Source organism: Canis lupus, chromosome 14 (assembly GCF_048164855.1).
Source record: "Canis lupus baileyi chromosome 14, mCanLup2.hap1, whole genome shotgun sequence".
NCBI classification, from domain to species: domain Eukaryota; kingdom Metazoa; phylum Chordata; class Mammalia; order Carnivora; family Canidae; genus Canis; species Canis lupus.
In genome coordinates this window covers 50,528,894-50,550,029 of record NC_132851.1, presented here as the reverse complement: position 1 = coordinate 50,550,029, position 21,136 = coordinate 50,528,894, and the positions used below count along the sequence as shown (strand labels likewise).

At 36.9% G+C, this 21,136-nt stretch overlaps 1 protein-coding gene and 1 pseudogene across 14 annotated transcripts in view; one reads left to right on the top strand and one right to left on the bottom strand.

Annotated features, from left to right (window-relative positions):
• Nucleotides 1–21,136, bottom strand: part of LOC140604105 (bifunctional phosphoribosylaminoimidazole carboxylase/phosphoribosylaminoimidazole succinocarboxamide synthetase) — a 386,988-nt gene that overhangs the window by 265,833 nt on the left and 100,019 nt on the right. For 2 of the 14 annotated variants that reach the window (XM_072775133.1, XM_072775134.1), the window contains one exon: nucleotides 10,362–10,520. The exons of the other annotated variants lie outside the window; for them this stretch is intronic. The gene's annotated coding sequence lies outside the window, so the exon portion shown is untranslated. The remainder of the gene's footprint in view (nucleotides 1–10,361; nucleotides 10,521–21,136) is intronic. 14 annotated transcript variants of the gene reach the window in all.
• The window catches only part of LOC140604113 (peroxiredoxin-1-like), a 66,105-nt pseudogene continuing 49,480 nt past the window's right edge, over nucleotides 4,512–21,136 (top strand).

Sequence of the window (21,136 nt, the reverse complement as noted above, 5' to 3'; positions counted from 1 at the left end):
TCGAAAGAATTAGAAAAGACATCAATTTATTTACAGGATTTTCTGTAAGAGCCACAAGACTTTCAGGCAAAAGCACTATTTTAGCAAACTGAAAGAACACAAAAGCAGGCCACTCATTTTCAGAAAGCTACACATGCATAATCCAAACATTTTAAAGAGCATATTTATCCTACAGGAACAACAGAGAAACAGCATTTGGTATTTCTACTTGATCTGTGGAAGAGAGATTGTTCACACTAAGTGTCAACAACCCATTTAGAGACCTTTCTAGGAGTTCTTTCTAGGACTGTAAGAATCCATATATGCATGTGAGTATTTATTTACAATTTACCTCCTTCCATTGAAATTTGGGGTAGCGTTCAGCAAGTACGTGTAGAACCAAAGAACAGTACAATATTACAGAAATTCTGAAGTCCAGACAGGGAATACTTAAGTAAGAGTAGAAATTCAAGACCACTGAAATGAAAGGCACAAATATGCATGTCATAATTAAACTTCAAGTTAGATTTTGGGGCCTAAGCCATCAAAATGAAAAAAAAAAAGAGGTACAATTAGTCCCATCATTCTCATTAATAGAAAGGAAAAGGCTTACAACACCTCAGGAAAGCAACGTTTTCCTGGCCTTGAATTTTAAAAGGAAATTTTCAGATGGAGCATTATTTAGAGGGCACTAAAATGAGACAGTAGACACTGCCCTCAAAACTTCTGTGTTAAATGCAGTAACTGATTTTTTTCTTCCCCTTACCATCCTTTGATTAAAAAAAAAAAAACACAACAACAGGACAAACATTAAAACTCAGCTTCATGAAGGACATCTTTAAGCAACTAAGGTGATTTTATTCAACAATGTTACTTGCCAGCAGACTGGCTGATAGGACTCAGGAGTTCAAAAATGAGTAGATGGGGGACATTTCTTTCAGGCAATCTTCCAGAGAACAGATAGTCATTCTTTCAGTCATTCATTTCTTAAGCTTCTCCTAAATGTTAGGAATCAAGTAAGGTGCTAAGGATTTAAAGGTATAATAAGACATATTCCCAATTCTTGAAGAACTCACAGTTCAGTAAAGTCTGATTTCCAAAGATATTTTTTATCAGGGACCTTTTCTCCAAGTAGAGTAAATTTTTAGAGTAACTCTTCATGGCAACTTAGAAGGAATGATACAAAGAACAGCATTTTCCATGCTTCACTAAAAGCACTTATTACATGATTTCACAGTTTGTCTTTTGTTTTGGATGGCCTGGGTTTAAAGCCTGGCTCTGCTATTTACTAGCTATGTGAACCTGGGCCTCAGTTTCTTCATCTGTAAAAGAGAATTAATAATACTTATCTGATAGGATAATTGTGGGGATGCAATGAGTTAATAAATGTAAAGCACCTAAAATAGTATTCAGTCAATATTTGCCAGTGTAGGACATAGTACTAATGTTTCCAAAATAGTCCCCTTCTAGGTTCCTCAGGTGTCCCCAAAATATCTTCTGGTATCTCCACTGGTGCCATGTCATTTGCAGGATCCTGTAGCATGATTATTTATCCCCAATCCATTGACAATGGACTTGGCCTTGGACATCAGCACACGCATAGACACTATACACGTTGTCTGGGCAGAAATCTTAACAGCCAATGTGGGCTTTCATTGGCTCTCTTTTCCTTCTGTTATGAGTACACTATGCCCCAAATAGTGCTGTTCCTTCAGCCTGGATTATGGATTAAAAAGACACTGGGAGGGGCACCTGAATGACTCGGTTGGTTGAGTGTCTGACTCTTGGTTTTGGCTCAGGTCAAGATCTTGGGGTAGTGGGATAAGTCCCATGCTGGGCTCTAGGCTCTGCAGGGAGTCTACTTGAGATTCTCTCTCTCCCTATCCCTCACCTCCCTGCTCACGAGCGTACTCCCAAAAATAAATAAATAAAATCTTAAAAAAAAAAAAGACACAGGGAGCAGTACCAGATCTAATGCCAATCTGCCAAAGATGAGTAATGTAGGCAACAAAGAGCCTCTGTTCTTGCAAGCCACTGAAATTTTGGGACTATTTGTTACCACGTAACAGCTGACTAAAACAGCTACTATTATTTCAATTTTAACAAAAAATAGTTTTGAAAAATGTTTTAAAAAATCAATAGATGTATATATCTCAGATCATCAGAACAGATTTCTCACCACAGATCTGAATGTGTCTAATTGTTACAAACAGGGCAGCCCCGGTGGCGCAGCGATTCAGCGCCACCTGCAGCCCGGGGCATGATCCTAGAGACTCAGGATCGAGTCCCATGTCGGGCTCCCTGCATGGAGCCTGCTTCTCCCTCAGCCTGTGTCTCTGCCTCTCTCTCTCTCTCTCTATGAATAAATAAATTTTAAAAATAATAATAATTGTTACAAACATCTCTCAGAAAGTGAATAATTTAGTTCCTGGGGTGGCTCAGTCAGTTAAGCTTCTGACTCTTGATTTCAGCTCAGGTCATGGTCTCAAGGTTGTGAGATCAAGCCCAGTGGTGGACTCTGCACTCAGTGTGGAGTCTGCTTTAAGATTCTCTCTCTCTCTCTCTGCCCTTGCCCTTCCCCATGCATGCACTCTCTCTCTAAAAAAAAAAAGAAAGAAAGAAAGCAACTTACTTCCTATTCTTTATTACTATTTTTTCCTATATCTAGTAGCTACACCCCCTGACAAACCTTAAAGATAATGATGAACATCTCTGATGAGCTCATTGTTCCACTCTACATATATATCCTCCACGGGAGCCAATGATTTACAAAACGAAAGTCAGGAGGAGACTGGCTTTCAAAGGTCTCCCTTATAATTAGCTTGTATGACAAGTTAATTTTCATCTTAAAGAGGATTCATTAACGCAGATTTTATCACAGTTATTTAATAGATTCTTATTGATTCTGTTTTCCTATATCGGTCTTTTGTAGTTTTTAGAAAAATTAGCTTCTAAAAATCATTTTATTCTATTACATCAACAACAGCATTTAATCTTCTGTACACCTTACATAGGGTGCATTTCCTCTTCTAGGCAACTGCACTGTGCTCATTTTTGGCAAAAGTACTAAACTATTGTTCCTTTCTTACACTGTGAGTACTTTGGGTACAAGCCACTATTCTCATGGGCTTGGAGTCTAATAGGAAAAATAAGACAATAAGTAAATAAGCAAATGCCTTCAAATCACATTAAGTATTATGAAGAAAAGAGAGTGCTTTAACAGAAAATAATGAAGCATGGAGTGAGATGAACTTAACTGGTAATCAGGGAAGACCCATCTAAGTAAGAGGCTGTTACCCTTTCTCATCCAGAGGAGGAAAAGGAAAGTACAACTGGGTAAAGAATAAGAAGAAACTGTTCAGGCGAGGTTCTGGGGTAGAAAAGAGGTGAGAATGTTTCAGGCGCTGAAAGAAGGGAACATTTCCCTTGCTTTCACATTTCAGCAAGAGGAACATGAAATGGAGGTGCTGAGCAAAGCCATAGTTAGCTTCACTGGTTTGTATTTTATTTTGAAAGGAAAGAGAAGATGTTGCAGGGTTTTAAGCATGCAAGTGTTGTGATCCAATCTGCATCAATAAAATGTGGAAATGGACTAGAGAGAAGAAAGAGTCAAAGTGGAGAAACCAGTGAAGAAAGAGAGAGCAAGCCAAGAGGAGTTGGAGAAAAACGGAAACACATGTAGTATATGTTGGAAATAGAATGTATAAAATCTGCTGACAGACTGAAGCTGTCAGTTTTGGTTTGGTGAGGAAGAGAGCAAAGGCTAAAGGCTGATGGTAGTTTCCAGCCTGAGGAAGGAGGAATTTGCTACTACAACTGAATTAGATGAAGGTGACTGGGAGAGGAATACATTTAATGGGTAAAGTCAGAATTCTATTTTGAACAAGTACAATTTAAGATGCCGCTGAGATATCCAACTGAAAGGTCAGGTAGTGAATTGGATAGATAGGAATGGAATTTAGAAGAGAGAGCTGAGCAAGCAGTAAACTTAGGAGTGATCACCTATAGGTGAGGAGGGCGTTCCCACTGGCGGATGACTCAGCATGGAGAATCGATGCCAGAAGGTAAGGAAGTAGTAGAAGAAAGAGGGTGATGTGTCAAAAAGACAGAATCTCCTTGAAGTGACTCTCAGTGGCTCAGAAATATTACAGAAAGAGAAAAGAGTAATTGTATAGAGAAGAAGCTCAGTGATCACCACCTTAATCAAGTTTTTAAAACTAACACCATCAGTAACGGGATGAATCCAAATCATCTACAACTGAATATAATACAATGAGAAGAAATAGAAAATCACCTGTCATATTCCTAGAGGATACTCAACTTGAATTTAATTGTGAGGAAACAACAGACAACCATTGTTGAGAGATACTCAACAAAATAACTGGTCTGTAACCTCTAAAAGTATTAAGGTCATGAGAATCAAGGAAAGACTAAGAAATGGTTCCAGATTAGACACCAGAAGGACACAGTAACCAAATGCAACATGCAATCTGAACTGGATTCTAGTTTTTTTATTTTTAAGATTTGTTTATTTGAGAGAGTGTGCACGCACACAGGGAGAGGTAGAAGCAGATTCCCTGCTGAGCAGAAAGCCCGATGTGATGCTTGATCCCAGGACCCTGAGATCATGACCTGAGCTGAAGGCAGATGCTTAACGAACTGAGCCACCCAAGCGCTGGTGAGTTGGATTCTTTTATCTTAAAGGACATGACTCAGATACTTAGCAAAACTTGTATAGGATCTGTAGATTAGATGGTAACAATGCAATCACGTAAACTTCATGATTTTGTTACCTTACAGATACCAAGAAGAATGTTCTCATTTGTAGAAAACACAAAGTAAAGTATTCTAGAATGTTAGGGTATCACGTTAGTAATTTATTCTCAAATGGCTCAAGAAAGAGAAGGTTATATTTGTACTGGCAATTTTTCTGTAAGTTTGAGATTTTTTTTTAAAAGAAATGAGTTGCAAAAAAAAAAAAAAAAAAGCAATGAGTTGCAACAATATACCAACATACCAAATTGTAAACATTAAAAGACTGACCAATATCAAGTATTTGTGAGGATATGAAGTATCAGAAACCTCCATGCTGAGTTGGAGAGAGTGAAATGGGAAGAATCGTGTTAACAAACAATTTGGTATTGTTTAATAAAATTGAAGCTACACATCCCCTGTGACTCAGAGATTGCATTCCTACAGAATATCCTAAATGTGTGAACCAAGTTCATGTGGCACTGTTTCTAAGAATCAAAAAATGGAAATACCTTAAATATTCATCATAGTAGAATAAACCAATAAATTATTTATGATATTTATATAGTGAAATATCATACAATGAATGAATTAGAGCAACACTCATCAACAAGGATGGACTCAAACACAATGTGGAATGAAAGAAGGCAATACAGACATTTGACAAAGTTCAAAAACAGACAAAACTAAACTATATGGTTTAAGGCAGTAAAAATTTAAGAAATTTAAGGAAATAATTATCCTAAAACTCAAGGTAGGGAAGGTGGAGAGGGAAAGGGTTATGAGGCAGAAGATGCACTGAGAGTAGGGGTGCTTTCTGAATGCTGGCAGTGTTCCATTTCTTGCCTTCAGAATGTTGCTCGTTTTATCATTGTTAAGGTGTACATGTATCATCTGTGTACTTTCTGAATATATATTTCTTAATTTTAAAATTATTAAAAACAACTGCTTATGTTTACTGAAAGATTACTATTTGCCACCTACTATATTGAGAACATATACATATTTTATCCAACTTGAACCTTCCAAGCTTATAAGGCAGGTACCATTACTACATTCTCCATTTTATATATGTGTAAACTGAAACTTCATAAATTATCCAATTTCCACACTAACAAATGGGGACATGACTTCATTCAGGCTCAGTTGAAGCTTGCAAATTTAGCCATTAATATGTCCTTTCAAGTATTGCTTTGATTTTTCTCTATTTTACAATATATGTTATTAGAATTTGGGCTTCTTCTGAGATTTCTCTATAATTCCCATACTGTTTAGTAAAATGCTTAAAATTGAGGCTCGATAAGTATTGCTGACTAGCTCAACAATCTGTTATTTCTAAAGGAACCATAAACTGCTGTATAATGTCCTCAGGTATTTTTCAGTGCATCAATCAGAGGTGACAGCTTGAGCTTAAATTATCAGACAAAAGACTTTAAAGACATTTGAACTAGGAAAACATTTATATTGAAATCAAAGGCAAAAGGTTTGTATGACTTTGACAAGAATGAGTATAAGCATATTACAGCAATCTCAAGACCAATGGAGTTGAGACAGTATTCCACATACAGCTCATGTGAAGAAATTATATGCAGCTATAAAAATTAAGACTCGCTTTGGAAAACCACACTTTTATACTTGACAAATTTTATTAAGCCAATTTCACCAATTGTATTTTTCTTAAAGATTTATTTATTTTAGAGAGAGAAGGAGAGCACATAAGATTGGAGAAAGTGGCAGAGGGAAAGGGAGCGAAGCAGACTCTTCATTAGGCAGGAAGCCAGCCATGGGGCTCGGTCTTACAACCCTGAGGAGATCATGAGTGAGGCAAAATCAAGAGTCTGACACTCAACCGAATGAGCCACCCAGGCACCCCTCATCAACTGTTTTTTTTTTTTTTTTTTAAGAGTTTATTTATTTATTTGACAGGGAGATCGTGCACAAGCAGAGAGTCTGATGCAGGGCTCGATCCCAAGACCCTGAGATCATGACTTGAGTTGAAGGCAGACGCCTAGCAAAGTGAGCCATCCAGGCAGCCCACACCAATTGTATTTATTTTTAAGTCATAGCTTTTAATTTTATTGGCTCTGGACTTATGTAATGTCTTTCTCCCAATAAAATAAAATAAAATAAAATAAAATAAAATAAAATAAAATAAAATAAAATAAAATAAAATAAAAAAATAAAATAAAATAAAATAAAATAAAATAAAATAAAATAAAATAAAATAAAACCTCTAGGGAATCCCTGGGTGGCTCAGCAGTTTAGCGCCTACCTTCAGCTAGGGGCGTGATCCTGGAGTCCCGGGATCGAGTCCCACGTTGGGCTCCCTGCATAGAGCCTGCTTCTTCTCCCTCTACCTGTGTCTCTGCCTCTCTCTCTCTCTCTCTCTCTCTCTCTCTGTCTTTCATGAATAAATAAAATCTTAAAAAAAATAAACCTCTACATTTTGTTTCACTAAAACATTATCCGTTTTTTCAGAAGTTTTACTTCCAAATTTATAGATAAACAAACAGATGTTTAATAGAACATCTAAAAGAAACTTTAAGGGCTACCCAGGTGGCTCAGCGGTTTTGCGCCACTTTCAGCCCAGGGCGTGACCCTGGAGACCCGGGATTGAGTCCCACATCGGGCTCCCTGCATGAAGCCTGCTTCTCCCCCTACCTGTGTCGCTGCCTCTCTCTCTCTCTCTCTCTCATGAATAAATAAATAAAACATTTAAATAAATAAATAAATAAATAAATAATAAATAAATAAATAAATAAATAAATAAATAATAAATAACTTTTAGAAAGTATTGGTAAGTGGGCACCTGGCTGGCTCAGCTGGTAGAGCATGTGACTCTTGATCTTGGGATTGTAAATTTGAGTCCAACACTGGGTGTAGAGATTAGTTAAAAATAAAATCTTAAAAAAAAAAGTATTAGTAAAAAAGATTAACCAATCTCAAGCAATAGGATTTAAGAGTTTGAAAACTGTATATTTCTTCTCTAAAAACTAGAGTTTTCTACTGAACTTGTAGTATGATCCACCAATAGGATCATCCTCTAAGTAACTCTAATCAGTTTTAGGACATAGGAAATGGAGTTGAGATCAATTAGCAGCATTGGCAAGTGAACAGGAAAGAGAGCAGGCAGTTGTGATACTGAAGAGGAGAAAAAGATTGCTAAGGGTCTCACTGTTTCATTCTTTCCGTAGACAAAATTATTTTTAAATACATTTATAAAATCTGAGGATGGGAAGCCCTGGTGGCACAGCGGTTTAGCGCCGCCTGCAGCCTGGGGTGTGATCCTGGAGACCCGGGCTCGAGTACCACGTCAGACTTCCTGCATGGAGCCTGCTTCTCCCTTTGTGTCTCTGCCTCTCTCTCTCCCTCTCTCTCTGTCTCTATGAATAAATAAACAAAATCTTAAAAAAAAAAAAAAATCTGAGGATAAGGGCAGCCCTGGTGGCGCAGCGGTTTGGCATCGTCTGCAGCCCAGGGCGTGATCCTGGAGACCTGGGATCGGGTCCCACATCGGGCTCCCTGCATGGAGCCTGCTTCTCCCTCTGCCTGTGTCTCTGCCTCTCTCTCTCTCTGTGTCTCTTGTGGATAAATGAATAAAATCTTTAAAAAAAATCTGAGGATAAGCATTACTATAATTGAAATAGGATATTTAACTTATGAACCTAGTCAACTGAGCAAATGATAGGAAATAAAATATAGAGAACAACATTAAATCCTAATAAGTAGAAGACATAAAATATGCAAGGGATAATGAGAAATATAAAAGGATGCTCAATATCATTAGCTATTAGGAAAATGTAAACCAAAACCCCAATGAGATATTACTTCTTACCAACGAGGGTGGTCTATTAGTTTGCTAGGGCTACCATAACAAAATATCACAGACTGAGGGTGCTTAAACAATAGAACTTTATTTTCTCACAGTTCTAGAGGCCAAAAGTCCAAGATCTAGATACTGTAGGTATGTTTTCTCCTGAGGCTCTGTCTTTGGCTTACAGATAGCTGCCACCTTGCTGTGATCTCACATGGTCTTTTTATGTGAATGGGCACCCCAGGTGTCTCTTCCTCTTCTTATAAGGACACCAATCCTATTGGGTAATGGCCCCATCTTTATGATCTCATTTAACCTTAATTATCTATTTAAAGGACCTATTTCCAAATACAGTCACAATGAGGGGTTAGGACTTCCACATATGAATGGGGAGCTGCGGTGGGGATGGGGGGCACTACACAATTCAGTTGACACAAGTGGCTATAATAAAAAAGAATTGCAATAAGGAGAGTGAATGAGGATGTGGAGAAATTACAACCTTCATTCACTCATTGCTGGTAAAATAGCATAGTCACTTGGAAAACAGTCTGTAATTTCCCCAACAGGTTAAACATACAGTTATCATATCACCCAGCAATTTCACTCCTAAGTATATAAAAGAAATGTTTTTGTGCATGTCCATACAAAAACATGTGCATGAATATTCATAGCAGAATTATTCAAAATAGTTAAAAAGTGGAAACAGGGCAGCCTGGGTGGCTCAGTGGTTCAGTGCCACCTTTGGCCCAGGTCGTGATCCTGAAGATCCGGGATTGAATTCCACATTAGGCACCCTGCATGGGGCATGCTCACTCTCTGTCTGAGTCACTCATGAATAAATAAAATCTTTAAAAAAAAAAAGGTGGAAAAAACACAATGTTCATCCCCTGATGAATGGATAAATAATACCTGAAATAGCCATATAATGGAATATTGTTTAGGAATAAAAATGAATAAAGTATTCTATACATATTCTATTCTATTCTATTCTATTCTATACATACTATAACATGGATTAAGCTTGAAAATGTTATACTAAGTTAAAGAAGACAGCCATGGGATCCCTGGGTGGCGCAGCAGTTTAGCGCCTGCTTTTGGCCCAGGGCGCGATCCTGGAGACCTGGGATCGAATCCCACATCGGGCTCTCGGTGCATGGAGCCTGCTTCTCCCTCTACCTGTGTCTCTGCCTCTCTCTCTCTCTCTCTCTCTATCATAAATAAATTAATTAATTAATAAATTAATTAATTAAAAAGACAGCCATTATATAATCCCATTTATATAAAATGTCCAGAATAGGCAAATCCATACAGACACAAAGTAGATTAGTAGTTGCCTAGGACTAGGAATGAGGGATGCCTGGGTGGCTCGGGTGGTGAGGCATTTGCCTTTGGCTCAGGTCATGATCTCAGGGTCTTGGGATTGAGTCCCACATCGGGCTCCCTGCTCCAGGGGAACCTGGTTCTCCCTCTCCTCCCCACTTGTTCTCTCTCTCTCTCTCTCTCTCTAATAAATAAATAAAATCTTAAAAAAAAAAAAAAACACACTAGGGATGAGAGGGATGCTGAGGGAAAAAAGAAAGTGACTGCTAGTGGACACAGGATTTCTATTCAGGGTGATGAAATGTTCTACAATTGTGATAATAGTTGCAAAACCCTGTGAATATACTAAAAATATTGAATTATATAAACTTTGAATGAGTTAATTATATATGAGTGATATCTCAATAGAGCTGATAGAAAAGAACAAATATATTATTGGGACCTCAATGTAAATGATTTTGTTCCTTTATTAAAAGAGCAGGACTATTGGGGGCACCTGGGTGGCTCAGTCAGTTGGGCATCTGCATTTGGCTCAGGTCATGATCTGAGGATCCTGGGATTAAATCCCACGTCAGGCTCTCTGCTCAGTGGTGAGTCTGCTTGTCCCTCTGCCTCTGCCTGCTGCTCCTCTTTCTTGTGCTAGCTCGATCTCTCTCTGTCAAATAAATAAATAAAAGAGCAGGGCCCTTAGCATGGGTTAAATTTTTTTTTAATTTTATTTATTTATTCATGAAAGACACAGAGAGACAGAGAGGTAGAGACATAGGAAGAAGGAGAAGCAGGCTCCATGCCAGGAGCCTGATGTGGGACTTGATCCTGGGACTCCAGGATCATGCCCTGAGCCAAAGGCAGGCTCTTAACCACTGAGCCACCCAGAAGTCCCGGGTTAAATTTTTTTTATCATGTATCAGTGACAAGAAATACCTGAAATAAAAAAAAATCACAGGGAAATTTTTAAAATAAAGGTCTGGGCAAAATATATATCAGAAGAATTCAAGAAGAAAACAAAGAGTGGCAAATTATAATTAGATAAAATATTCTCTGATCATGCCTATTACAAAAGAATAAAATATTGAATATATATATATAGTCAACTATAAATTAACATCACAAGCAAGTCTAATCACTGAATATTAAAAAGTACTTTATTGATTAATTCTTGGGTCAAAACAGAATACAAACTTGAAATTACAGATTATTCAGAAATTAACAATAGATGGTTCATACTACAATCTATAGGATGCAATCACAGCTACATTACAGAGGAAAATTAATAGCCTTAAAATGTTCTTTAAAATAACCTTGAAAGCTACTAATGAATAAGCTAAGCATTTAACACTAGGAAACTAGAAAAAGAGTAACAAATCAAAAGAAGAGAAAAATAACCCATAAAAAAAAGCTTACATTAATGAATTAGAAAACAAAGATGAAATTAATAAATAAAACTAAGAGTTGGTTCTTTGAAATCACCAAAGTGTTCTACCGAATAGCCATTCCAGGAGATACTGATAAGTGCAATATGAAGAAAAAATCTTTTGCAGCAAAAATATTTGAAAAACATTGTAAATCTTCCACATAATGAGACACATGGGTACCTCAGTCAGTTGAAACTCTCTCAATTTCAGCTCAGGTCATGATCTCAGGGTTGGGGATATCAAGCCCCAAATTGGGCTCTGTGCTCATCAGAAAGTCTGCTTGAGATTCTTCCCCTCTGCCCCTCCCCTCACTTGCACTCAGGCAGTCTCTCTAAAATAAATAAATAAATCTTAAAAAACAAAAATCTTCCACTTAAGAACTCATAATGCACACTAGTTAATTAAAAACTGAAAAGTCCTGGGGCGCCTGGGTGACTCCATTAGTTGAGCAATCTACTGCTGATTTTGGCTCATGTCATGATCTCAGGGCTAGAATCGAGCCCCCTGTTGGGTTCCCCACACAGCAGGGAGTCTACTTGAGGATTCTCTCTTCCTCTCCTTCTGCCTCTTCCCCACTCTCACAAATAAATAAATCTTAAAGGCTGAAAAGTCCTAAAGCATGTAACTGTTTTAAGTAGTATGATCCAGTCTCACAAATTTATTTAGGCACAAACACTTTTTACTTGTGAGCATTCTTTTTAATAGTGTCCCATGGAATGCCCATTTGGGAAATGCTGACACAGGTAAATCTCTGGTGTGTATAATCAAAAATAAATGAAAAAATATGAATATGAGAAATGGAATATAACCTATATGGGTGAGGTTAAAATGGTAAAAGAATTGCATGTAAGCTTTGTACTTAAATTTTTGAAAATATATAACAAAATGGATGATTTTTAAGAAAAATACACATTGCCAAAATTTACTCAGAAAGGTTCAGAAAAAGGAATAATCTAATAATCATGAAAGAAATACAAAAATGTATGATTCAACACCCCATTTATTGGCTGTAGCCCAAGTACGGTCAAAATCTATTAGATCTTTTTAAAACAAAAGAACTTTATACTTCTCTGGCATCCAGTTACTGTGGTTCTTACCACCTTTATCCCTCTCTAGGTTACCACAATGACCTTCCAACTGGCCTCCTGGCTCCCTCCATTCTTGCTTCTCTGCTTAGCCAACAAGTGAGATTCCTCTAATAAAGGAATCCGATCATGTCACTTCTCTGCCTAAAACCCTTTAAAGGGTCCCCATTAATCTTAGGAAGAAAGTCTAAACTTCTGGGCATGTTCTACAAAGCTCTGCAAGTTCTGGTCTCTGGGAAGCACTCTAGCCTCATCTCGCAACCCTCTCCTTCACCCACGTTTGCTCCAGTCCTCCTGAAGATTTTTCTTTTTCTCAGAAGCATCATGTTCTCCCTCACTTTCAGGTTTTCCTCACAGGCTCTTCCATCTCCTAAGGACACTCTTCTCTCCACTCCCCACTAACTCTTTTGAGTAGACATTCCTTCTTTTTTTAATAAATTTATTTTTTATTGGTGTTCAATTTACCAACATACAGAATAACACCCAGTGCTCATCCCGTCAAGTGCCCCCCCCAGTGCCCGTCACCCATTCACCCCTACCCCCTGCCCTCCTCCCCTTCCACCACCCCTAGTTCATTTCCCAGAGTTAAGAGTCTTTATGTTCTGTCTCCCTTTCTGATATGTCCCACACATTTCTTCTCCCTTCCCTTATATTCCCTTTCACTATTATTTATATTCCCCAAATGAATGAGAACATATAATGTTTGTCCACAGTAACTTCTTGCAAGATACATCCACAAAGGCAAAAGAAACAAAAGCAAAAATGAACTATTGGGACTTCATCAAGATAAGAAGCTTTTGCACAGCAAAGGATACAGTCAACAAAACTAAAAGACAACCTACAGAATAGGAGAAGATATTTGCAAATGACCTATCAGATAAAGGGCTAATTTCCAAGATCTATAAAGAACTTCTTAAACTAATTTCCAAGATCTATAAAGAACTTCTTAAACTAATTTCCAAGATCTATAAAGAACTTCTTAAACTCAACACTCAAAACAATCCAATCATGAAATGGGCAAAAGACATGAACAGAAATCTCACAGAGGAAGACATAGACATGGCCAAGAAGCACATGAGAAAATGCTCTGCATCACTTGCCATCAGGGAAATACAAATCAAAACCACAATGAGATACCACCTCACACCAGTGAGAATGGGGCAAATTAACGAGGCAGGAAACAACAAATGTGGGAGAGGATGAGGAGAAAAGGGAACCCTCTTACACTGTTGGTGGGAATGTGAACTGGTGCAGTCACTCTGGAAAACTGTGTGGAGGTTCCTCAAAGATTTAAAAATAGACCTGCCCTACGACCCAGCAATTGCACTGGTGGGGATTTACCCCAAAGATACAGATGCAATGAAATGCCGGGACACCTGCACCCCGATGTTTATAGCAGCAATGCCCACAATAGCCAAACTGTGGAAGGAGCCTCGGTGTCCATCGAAAGATGAATGGATAGAGAAGATGTGGTTTATGTATACAATGGAATATTACTCAGCCATTAGAAATGACAAATACCCACCATTTGCTTCAACGTGGATGAACTGGAAGGTATTATGCTGAGTGAAGTAAGTCAATTGAGTAGACATTCTTACTTAAATGTCAGTTTAAGTGACGCTTCCTCTGGAAAGCATTTTCTGATTTCCTCAAATCTGAAATAGAAGCCCCTCTTATTTTTTCCCATAGGCCATGTACTCTCCTTATTGTAGCATTTACAACACTGACTTTTAATTTCCTGGTCCCTTAACTCCATCCCTCAATAGACTACAACTCCAAGATGGCAGAGATTTTATCATCTAGTTCCATTTAATCTCCAGTACCAAACAACATTCCAGGGGCATAACAGAAGTTCAATATTGAAGTTTATTAGAAGAATAAATGAAGTTTAGCTTTGACACCAAAGATAAAAAAGATAGCATCCACAATAAAACTGTAGATCAATCTCATTTATAAGTATAGATATAAAATCTAAATTAGAATATTTGTGAATCAAAAAAAAAAAAAAAGAATATTAGTGAATCAAATCCAGCAGTCTAATAAAAGAATAATACATCATGGTCAAGGTAGGTTTATTCTAACACAGCAAGGATGACCCAACATTAGGAAACCTGAAAAGAAAAATATATAATCATTTTGATAGATGATAAAGAAGATTTGATACATTTCAAAATCTATCATGATGAACTCAGTAAATTTAAATTAGATAGATAATTAACTTTATATGAAGAATTTATCATAAAAGAATAGAAAATTCAACCTTAATGATGAATCAAGAGACAAAACAAATGAGACAGGAGGCCTGTAAAAGCTGCTATTCCTGTTTTAAACATTTTAGCTCAAGGCAGTAAGAAAAAAAAGAAACACTAAAAATACTGGAAAAAAAGAGACAAAAATTATCATTATTTCAGCTTATAGTTATCTACCTCGATACTACTTAGGACTAATTACAAATTTTAGTAAGTTTTCCAGTTACATAAACTAGTTAGAAAATACAATAGGAGGGATCCCTGGGTGGCAGAGCGGTTTAGCGCCTGCCTTTGGCCCAGGGCGCGATCCTGGAGACCCGAGATCGAATCCCACGTCAGGCTCCCGGTGCATAGAGCCTGCTTCTCCCTCTGCCTATGTCTCTGCCTCTCTCTCTCTCTCTCTCTCTCTGTGACTATCATAAATAAGTAATAATTAAAAAAAAAACTTAAAAAGAATACAATAGGAAAAAAAAGTACCATTCATGAAAAACATAAAACCCCTAAAAATAAACTTAAAAAAATATACAGACCTTAAAAGAAGAAAAATTCCTCAAAGTGATCTCTAACTCAAGTCAAACCAAGCCAATGAAATTTTTACAGCTGGAATTGGATTTTATAATCTGATATTCTTCTCTTTTAAAAAACTTTTATTTATTTATTTGAGAGAGAGAGCGCGCGAGCATGAGCTGGGGAGAGAGACAAAGGTAAAATGGAAAAGGAGATTCCCCACTGAGCAGGTATGGGCCTGGATCTCAATACCCTGGGATCATGATTTGAGCTGAAGACAGATGCCTAACCAACTGAGGCATCCAGGTGCCCCCGATATTCTTCTAATAAAATAATCAATCGACAATACGTAAAAAAGAAATTGTGGAAATCAATGAAACGTGGCTTGCCTTACCATATGGTAAATGGAATTTAACACTGATATTTCAATGGTGTGTTACCAGAACAGGAATATCCAAAAATAATCATGGGGGCAGACTAAGAAATACATAAATAGATCTGAACTTACTAGAATTTAGTATAGGTAACATTTGGACTTTTAAATTAGCATGGAAACAATGTATGGTTAAATAAATTTCCTTCTGACAATAAAGTAAACACCTGGGAAAAACTAAGATAGGTGACTACTTTATGAGTTCTTATATACAAGTATATTAAAGGAGCAAATATTTTTTTGAGTAAATATTTTAAAAGCTCGTTAGAATACTAAAAGAAAATGTTACGATGAGGAAAGAAGCAGGCTTTTATAAGCAAGAAAACAAAGCCAAAATCATGAGAGAAAAGACTAGAAGTCTTTTCCAACTCATATAAAATATCTAGCATAAAAATTTTTGTTTTTTTTAAAGGTAAATTGGAAAAAGATTTGATAATCCCCAGATTTCTCAAGAATATCTACGTAATTAGTGAAGAGTATTAAAGCAAACTTGTTCAAAACAAGAGAAGTCGAAATTCTTATATATCGCAAGTAAATATCAAAAGTGTAAAAGAATTATCTTTAAAAAAACTGGGCAGCCCAGGTGGCTCAGCGGTTTAGCGCCACCTTCAGCCCAAGACCCAGGATCGAGTCCCGTGTCGAGCTGTCTGCATGGAGCCTACTTCTCCCTCTGCCTGTATATCTGCCTCTCTCTGTGTGTCTCTCATGAATAAATAAATAAAATCTTAAAAATATATAAATAAAAATTAAAAAAACTCACTCCAAGTTCTAGAGAATCTTCTTGAAAGATTTAGTGAAGATAAATCACTGTTAGATGACAGGTAACTACAAGAAAATATTTCCAGTATGTCTTAAAGTCCTCTGCCCAGTATTTCAAGACCTTTCCATCAACTGGCCCAACTTTATCTTTCAGTCTCTCATTACTCCCAGCATAAACACTCCGTCGAGTCAGTAATTTTTTTTCCTTTGGTAAAAAACAAAAAAATCTGGTGTCTATCTCTGGTATGGAGAGTTTAAACAATTTTAATTTTGTCATTAAATGTCTAGGTTTAACTCTTCACAAAATCTTACTTGGTAGCAGCTCCCAGAAGTAATAGCAAAAAACTGAAGAGAAGTTAAATCTCATCCCTTCCCTGATTACCCCCCACAATTCACAATGATCTGCTCTTTGTCTGACTTCTAAAACAATTATTTTGTGCCACCATAACTTTTTTTTAAAGATTTTATTTATTTATTTATTCATGAGACACAGAGACATAAGCCGAGGGAGAAGCAGGCTCCCTATAGGGAGCCTGATGTGTACTTGATCTCAGGACTCCAGAATCACAACCTGAGCCAAAGGCAGATGCTCATCCACTGAACCACCCAGGTGCCCCACTACCATAACTTTTATATACCAGTGAAGAATACTTTTCTATCGTTCATTCCTTCATGCTTAGTTGTATGACTTGTTTTCTAGATAAATTCAGGAGCCTGGGAACAGGCATGAAGAGGTTGAGATTTATTCGGGGTTTAGTTTTTAACTGGGCTTGCATTATGGAAGAGCAAGGGATTATTGCCAAGACAGTGGTTGTTAGAAGGACTATGAACTCTTAATGTGGATGGGATAAAAATGTGGATAAAAGAGAGCTGACAGGGAAAAAATGGGATGTTTCAGAGATCTAGCCCTTTGAAATGCTAACTATGCTATGCAGGATTGTTTTTCATTTATCTTTCATTATCTGAGACTATAAATACACATTTTCAGAGAATAGTAATGTTTGTGTACACAGCAGTTATATAATATAGGAACATTTATGCCTAATAAAATATTATTAGGAATAAGAAACATAGAAATTCAATAGGAAAGAAAAGTTCCATCAATCACACTTATTAAAGAAAGATTTTTCTCTTTTTTACTGATGTGCATATGAATGCTTCAGAGACAGAGGTTATTAAAAAACACAAACAGAAAGGGAAACTACAATAGGTGGTGCATGGGACATCAAAAAGAGTATGCTAATAACTAAGCAGTATGTATTAGCCAACAAAGCTTCCCAAATTCACACAGAATCATTTGTAGTTTCAGCAAAAATCTAGACCAATGCTAAAGAACAAGGTAAATTTGATGCACAGTGACAGTGCCTGAGAGACTTCTAGATCTTCTAGATATCAGTCAAAATTAACTTTGGCGAGTATCTGTGGACAGAAGGGATAAAGGGCAAAATTGCTGAGGCATAAAATGCTAAAAGGAGTTAAAACATACATTTCCCCATAAAAAGAGAAATTAATTCTGTCTTCTGGTAATGATACTTTAAAAGATATACATAGTGAGACAAAACGAGTACACAGTAATCCAAAAGAAATTGCTGAAAGCATACAAAATCTGTAATATGTAAAGCAGACTTTAAAAACTCGAATGTCAAGTTTTATTTATGTTATGATTTTTACTTCAAAATCATTATGCAGGTTGGCAAATACTGAAAGGGAATAGAAAAATAAAATAAAATAAAATAAAATAAAAAAAAGGAAAAGAGTTTAAATTGTGGGGACGTTTATGAACTGTTGTCTTTTTTTAATATATAAATGTAGTTTTATTTGTGAAAAAAAAAGGAAAATACATAAAACCTACTTTCTCCTCTTCTATAGAATTTTCACATTCACTGTATTCCCAGAGACATAAGCTCTGTTCTAGGTACGTGTCAATCACCTCAGCATGCTGAAGCACTTCTCTTCCTCACACAAGTGTTCCTTCAGAGGCAGGCTAGAGATGCGGGGCTGTGACACAGGATGAAAGCTGAGCAACTACAAGGCCTCAGCCTTCCTTTCAGAACTTCATCTTTATTCAAAAACAAAGGAAGCACTCTAAGCTTTCTAGTTACAAGGGTTTAAAGACAATCACTTTTCTCCTCTACATTCTTGCCTCTAGAGATGTAGTGAAATGAACAAGGCTCTTTGCCAGGTGATCAAGAAAAAGAGAAACTAGAAAGACAGAAAGGACTCTTATTTTCAGACTCAAAAAGAAGAGAGAAAGGTAAAGCAAAGTTTTTTTTTTTTCTTGCTCTTAAAGCTTTAGAGGCATGATGGTAATATTATGACAGATGATAATTAGTAAATATTGGAGTGATTTCACAAATTCAATACATGAGGAAAAGAGATTTTAACACTTAAAGACAGTTGTAATTGAGTACACGGAAGTACCTTTTAGTGAAAACAAACTTGAGAATGGCTTCTCCAGCTTCATTTGGACCTACTGATATATAGATGCCATAACAACTTCACTAGCACTTTTCTTCATGCCATCAGCAGGCCTTTCATCAGAAGAACTGTTACATACATTGGCCTAATTCTGAAACCTATAAAGTTATATTTATTACTGGAGGCTCAAATAATCAGAGCTTTTTGAAATCTGCTGAGAAAAAGGAAGACATCTTCGGGAAAGAATGAGAAACAGTAATCATCAAATGTGTTTTTTCTTTGTTTGTTAAAGGAAAGGCAAGTTATTTTCAGTTTTCTAGGTTAAAACGTTTAAAATTAGAACAGGCATCTCTTCTAGTATCAAGTAGGGTCAAACCTTTTCAAATCTCATGTTTCAGACTCTTTTGATAGAGGAATAATAAACTGTCCTTTTACCCACAGAGAGTTCAAGTGCAGTCACATGGTGCAGATTAATAAATAGTCTGAATTAAAAATCAGAGAACTGAAGTGTCAGTGATTTAATAACATTACTTCATCATGCTATCTATCTCCTAAATCGATGGTTTAAACCTCAAGATCATAATCTCAGAGAAAGTCATCAAGGACAATTGTGGATCACTGTCACCTAAACCTAGACTAGAATGTCAAATCCTTTGAGGGAGATATTGAAAGGAAAGGCTTAATCAGCTAAAGTAGGCTTAATGCAAAAGTTTTCCGTTGAAGTTCAGTGGAGAAAGCAGGCTACCCAACTGGTTACCCTCAAAATTAATCAAAAAGAAGAATATCTGAAATAAACTTTTTACGGCTGTTTCCATTTTTTCACTCTTTAAAATGTTACCTGAATTGTCGCCATGTGGGACCAGATTTTCCTTCTCAGCTTAAGACAACGAAAAAAGTTTTGGACAAAATATATGAAGTGTAGGACAGAGGTCCCTAACAGAAGGTAAAGAAGAGGTGAGCACACTTTACTGACTGTAGAGAATTTAGAGCCAACAATGCAGGTGGAAGGAGGCCAGGTGCAGCCCCGTGGTCTGAGCTGATGAGAGTTGAAAGAGAAACCAAGGCAGCTAGAATTCAGGGACAGGGTAATAAAAATGAGAGGGCTACACAGAGAAGGTCTGAAGATCTGCAGAGAATTATCCTTCAGTCTTTAGCAGAGACTATATACTGATTGGCACATTCATGTGAAAAAACTACCTAAAGCATGGATTAGAGGGCACAAGAAGTAGAGTTCACAGACCATGATTAGTTCATGTCCCCACCAGCCAGAATGGAAAGGCTTTCTAACATAAGGTCAAGGAATACAATCCTCAGAAGGGTATTGCCTGAGTAGTGGGAACAATATAGCACTAGACCAAAGGCTGTAAATCAGTTTGCTTAACAAAGGCCAACAGAAAAACTTGAACACATCAACTTTCCCATAAGATCAAACTCTTCTCCAGGTACTACATCTTAGTACAAAATCCAAAACCATTTCAAAGAATTAAAGAAAAATCCAGCATCCAGCAACATAAAAATCACAATGTCCAGCATCCAATAAAAATTTCCAGATATGCAAATAAGCAAAAACCATGACCAATAATCAGAAGAAAAGTCAATCAATAGAAACAAACCCAGAAATGACATGGATGAAAGACTTGGCAAAGTTGTTGGTTTTTTTAAAGATTTTATTGATTTATTCATGAGAGACACACAGAGGGAGAGGCAAAGACATAGGCGGAAGGAGAAGCAGGCTCCCAGCAAGGAGCCTGATATGGGACTCGATCCTGGACCTCAGGATTGTACCAAGCCGAAGGCAGACGCTCAACCGCTGAGCCACCCAGGCGTCCCTTGGTAAACAAAGTTATTAAAAATGCTAATAACCTGGGAATTTGTTTATTTGAACCTGAACATATACAAAATATGCTCCATATGTTCTGGAAGGTAAAAGAAAGTATGAGCATGATAAAGAGAGAAAGTGAAGATATAAAGAAGACCAAATCAAACTTCTAAAGGATAAAATACTCTGGGCAAGATTAACAGCAGATAAGATAGTATATTAGAAAAAATGAGTAAATGTGAAGGCACAGCAATAAAAAGTCTCTAAAACGGAAGACTGCAAAATCACTGAAATGAAGGAAATGAATTCACTAAGCTGTAAGACAATATTAAGTGGCCTAACATGTATAATTGGAGTCTCAGAAGGAGAAGATAAAAGTGAGAAGAGAGAAAAATTATTTGAAAAAATAATGGCCCAAAAAAAAGAGAGAGAAATAATGGCTGAAAAGTTTTGCTAAACAAATCCTCGGGCATGAGAAATATAAAGAAAACCATATCAAGGTATAACAAAATCAAATTATTGAAAACCAGTGGAAAAGAGGAAAATCTTTAAAGAGCCAGAGAAAAAAGATACAGCATATACAGAA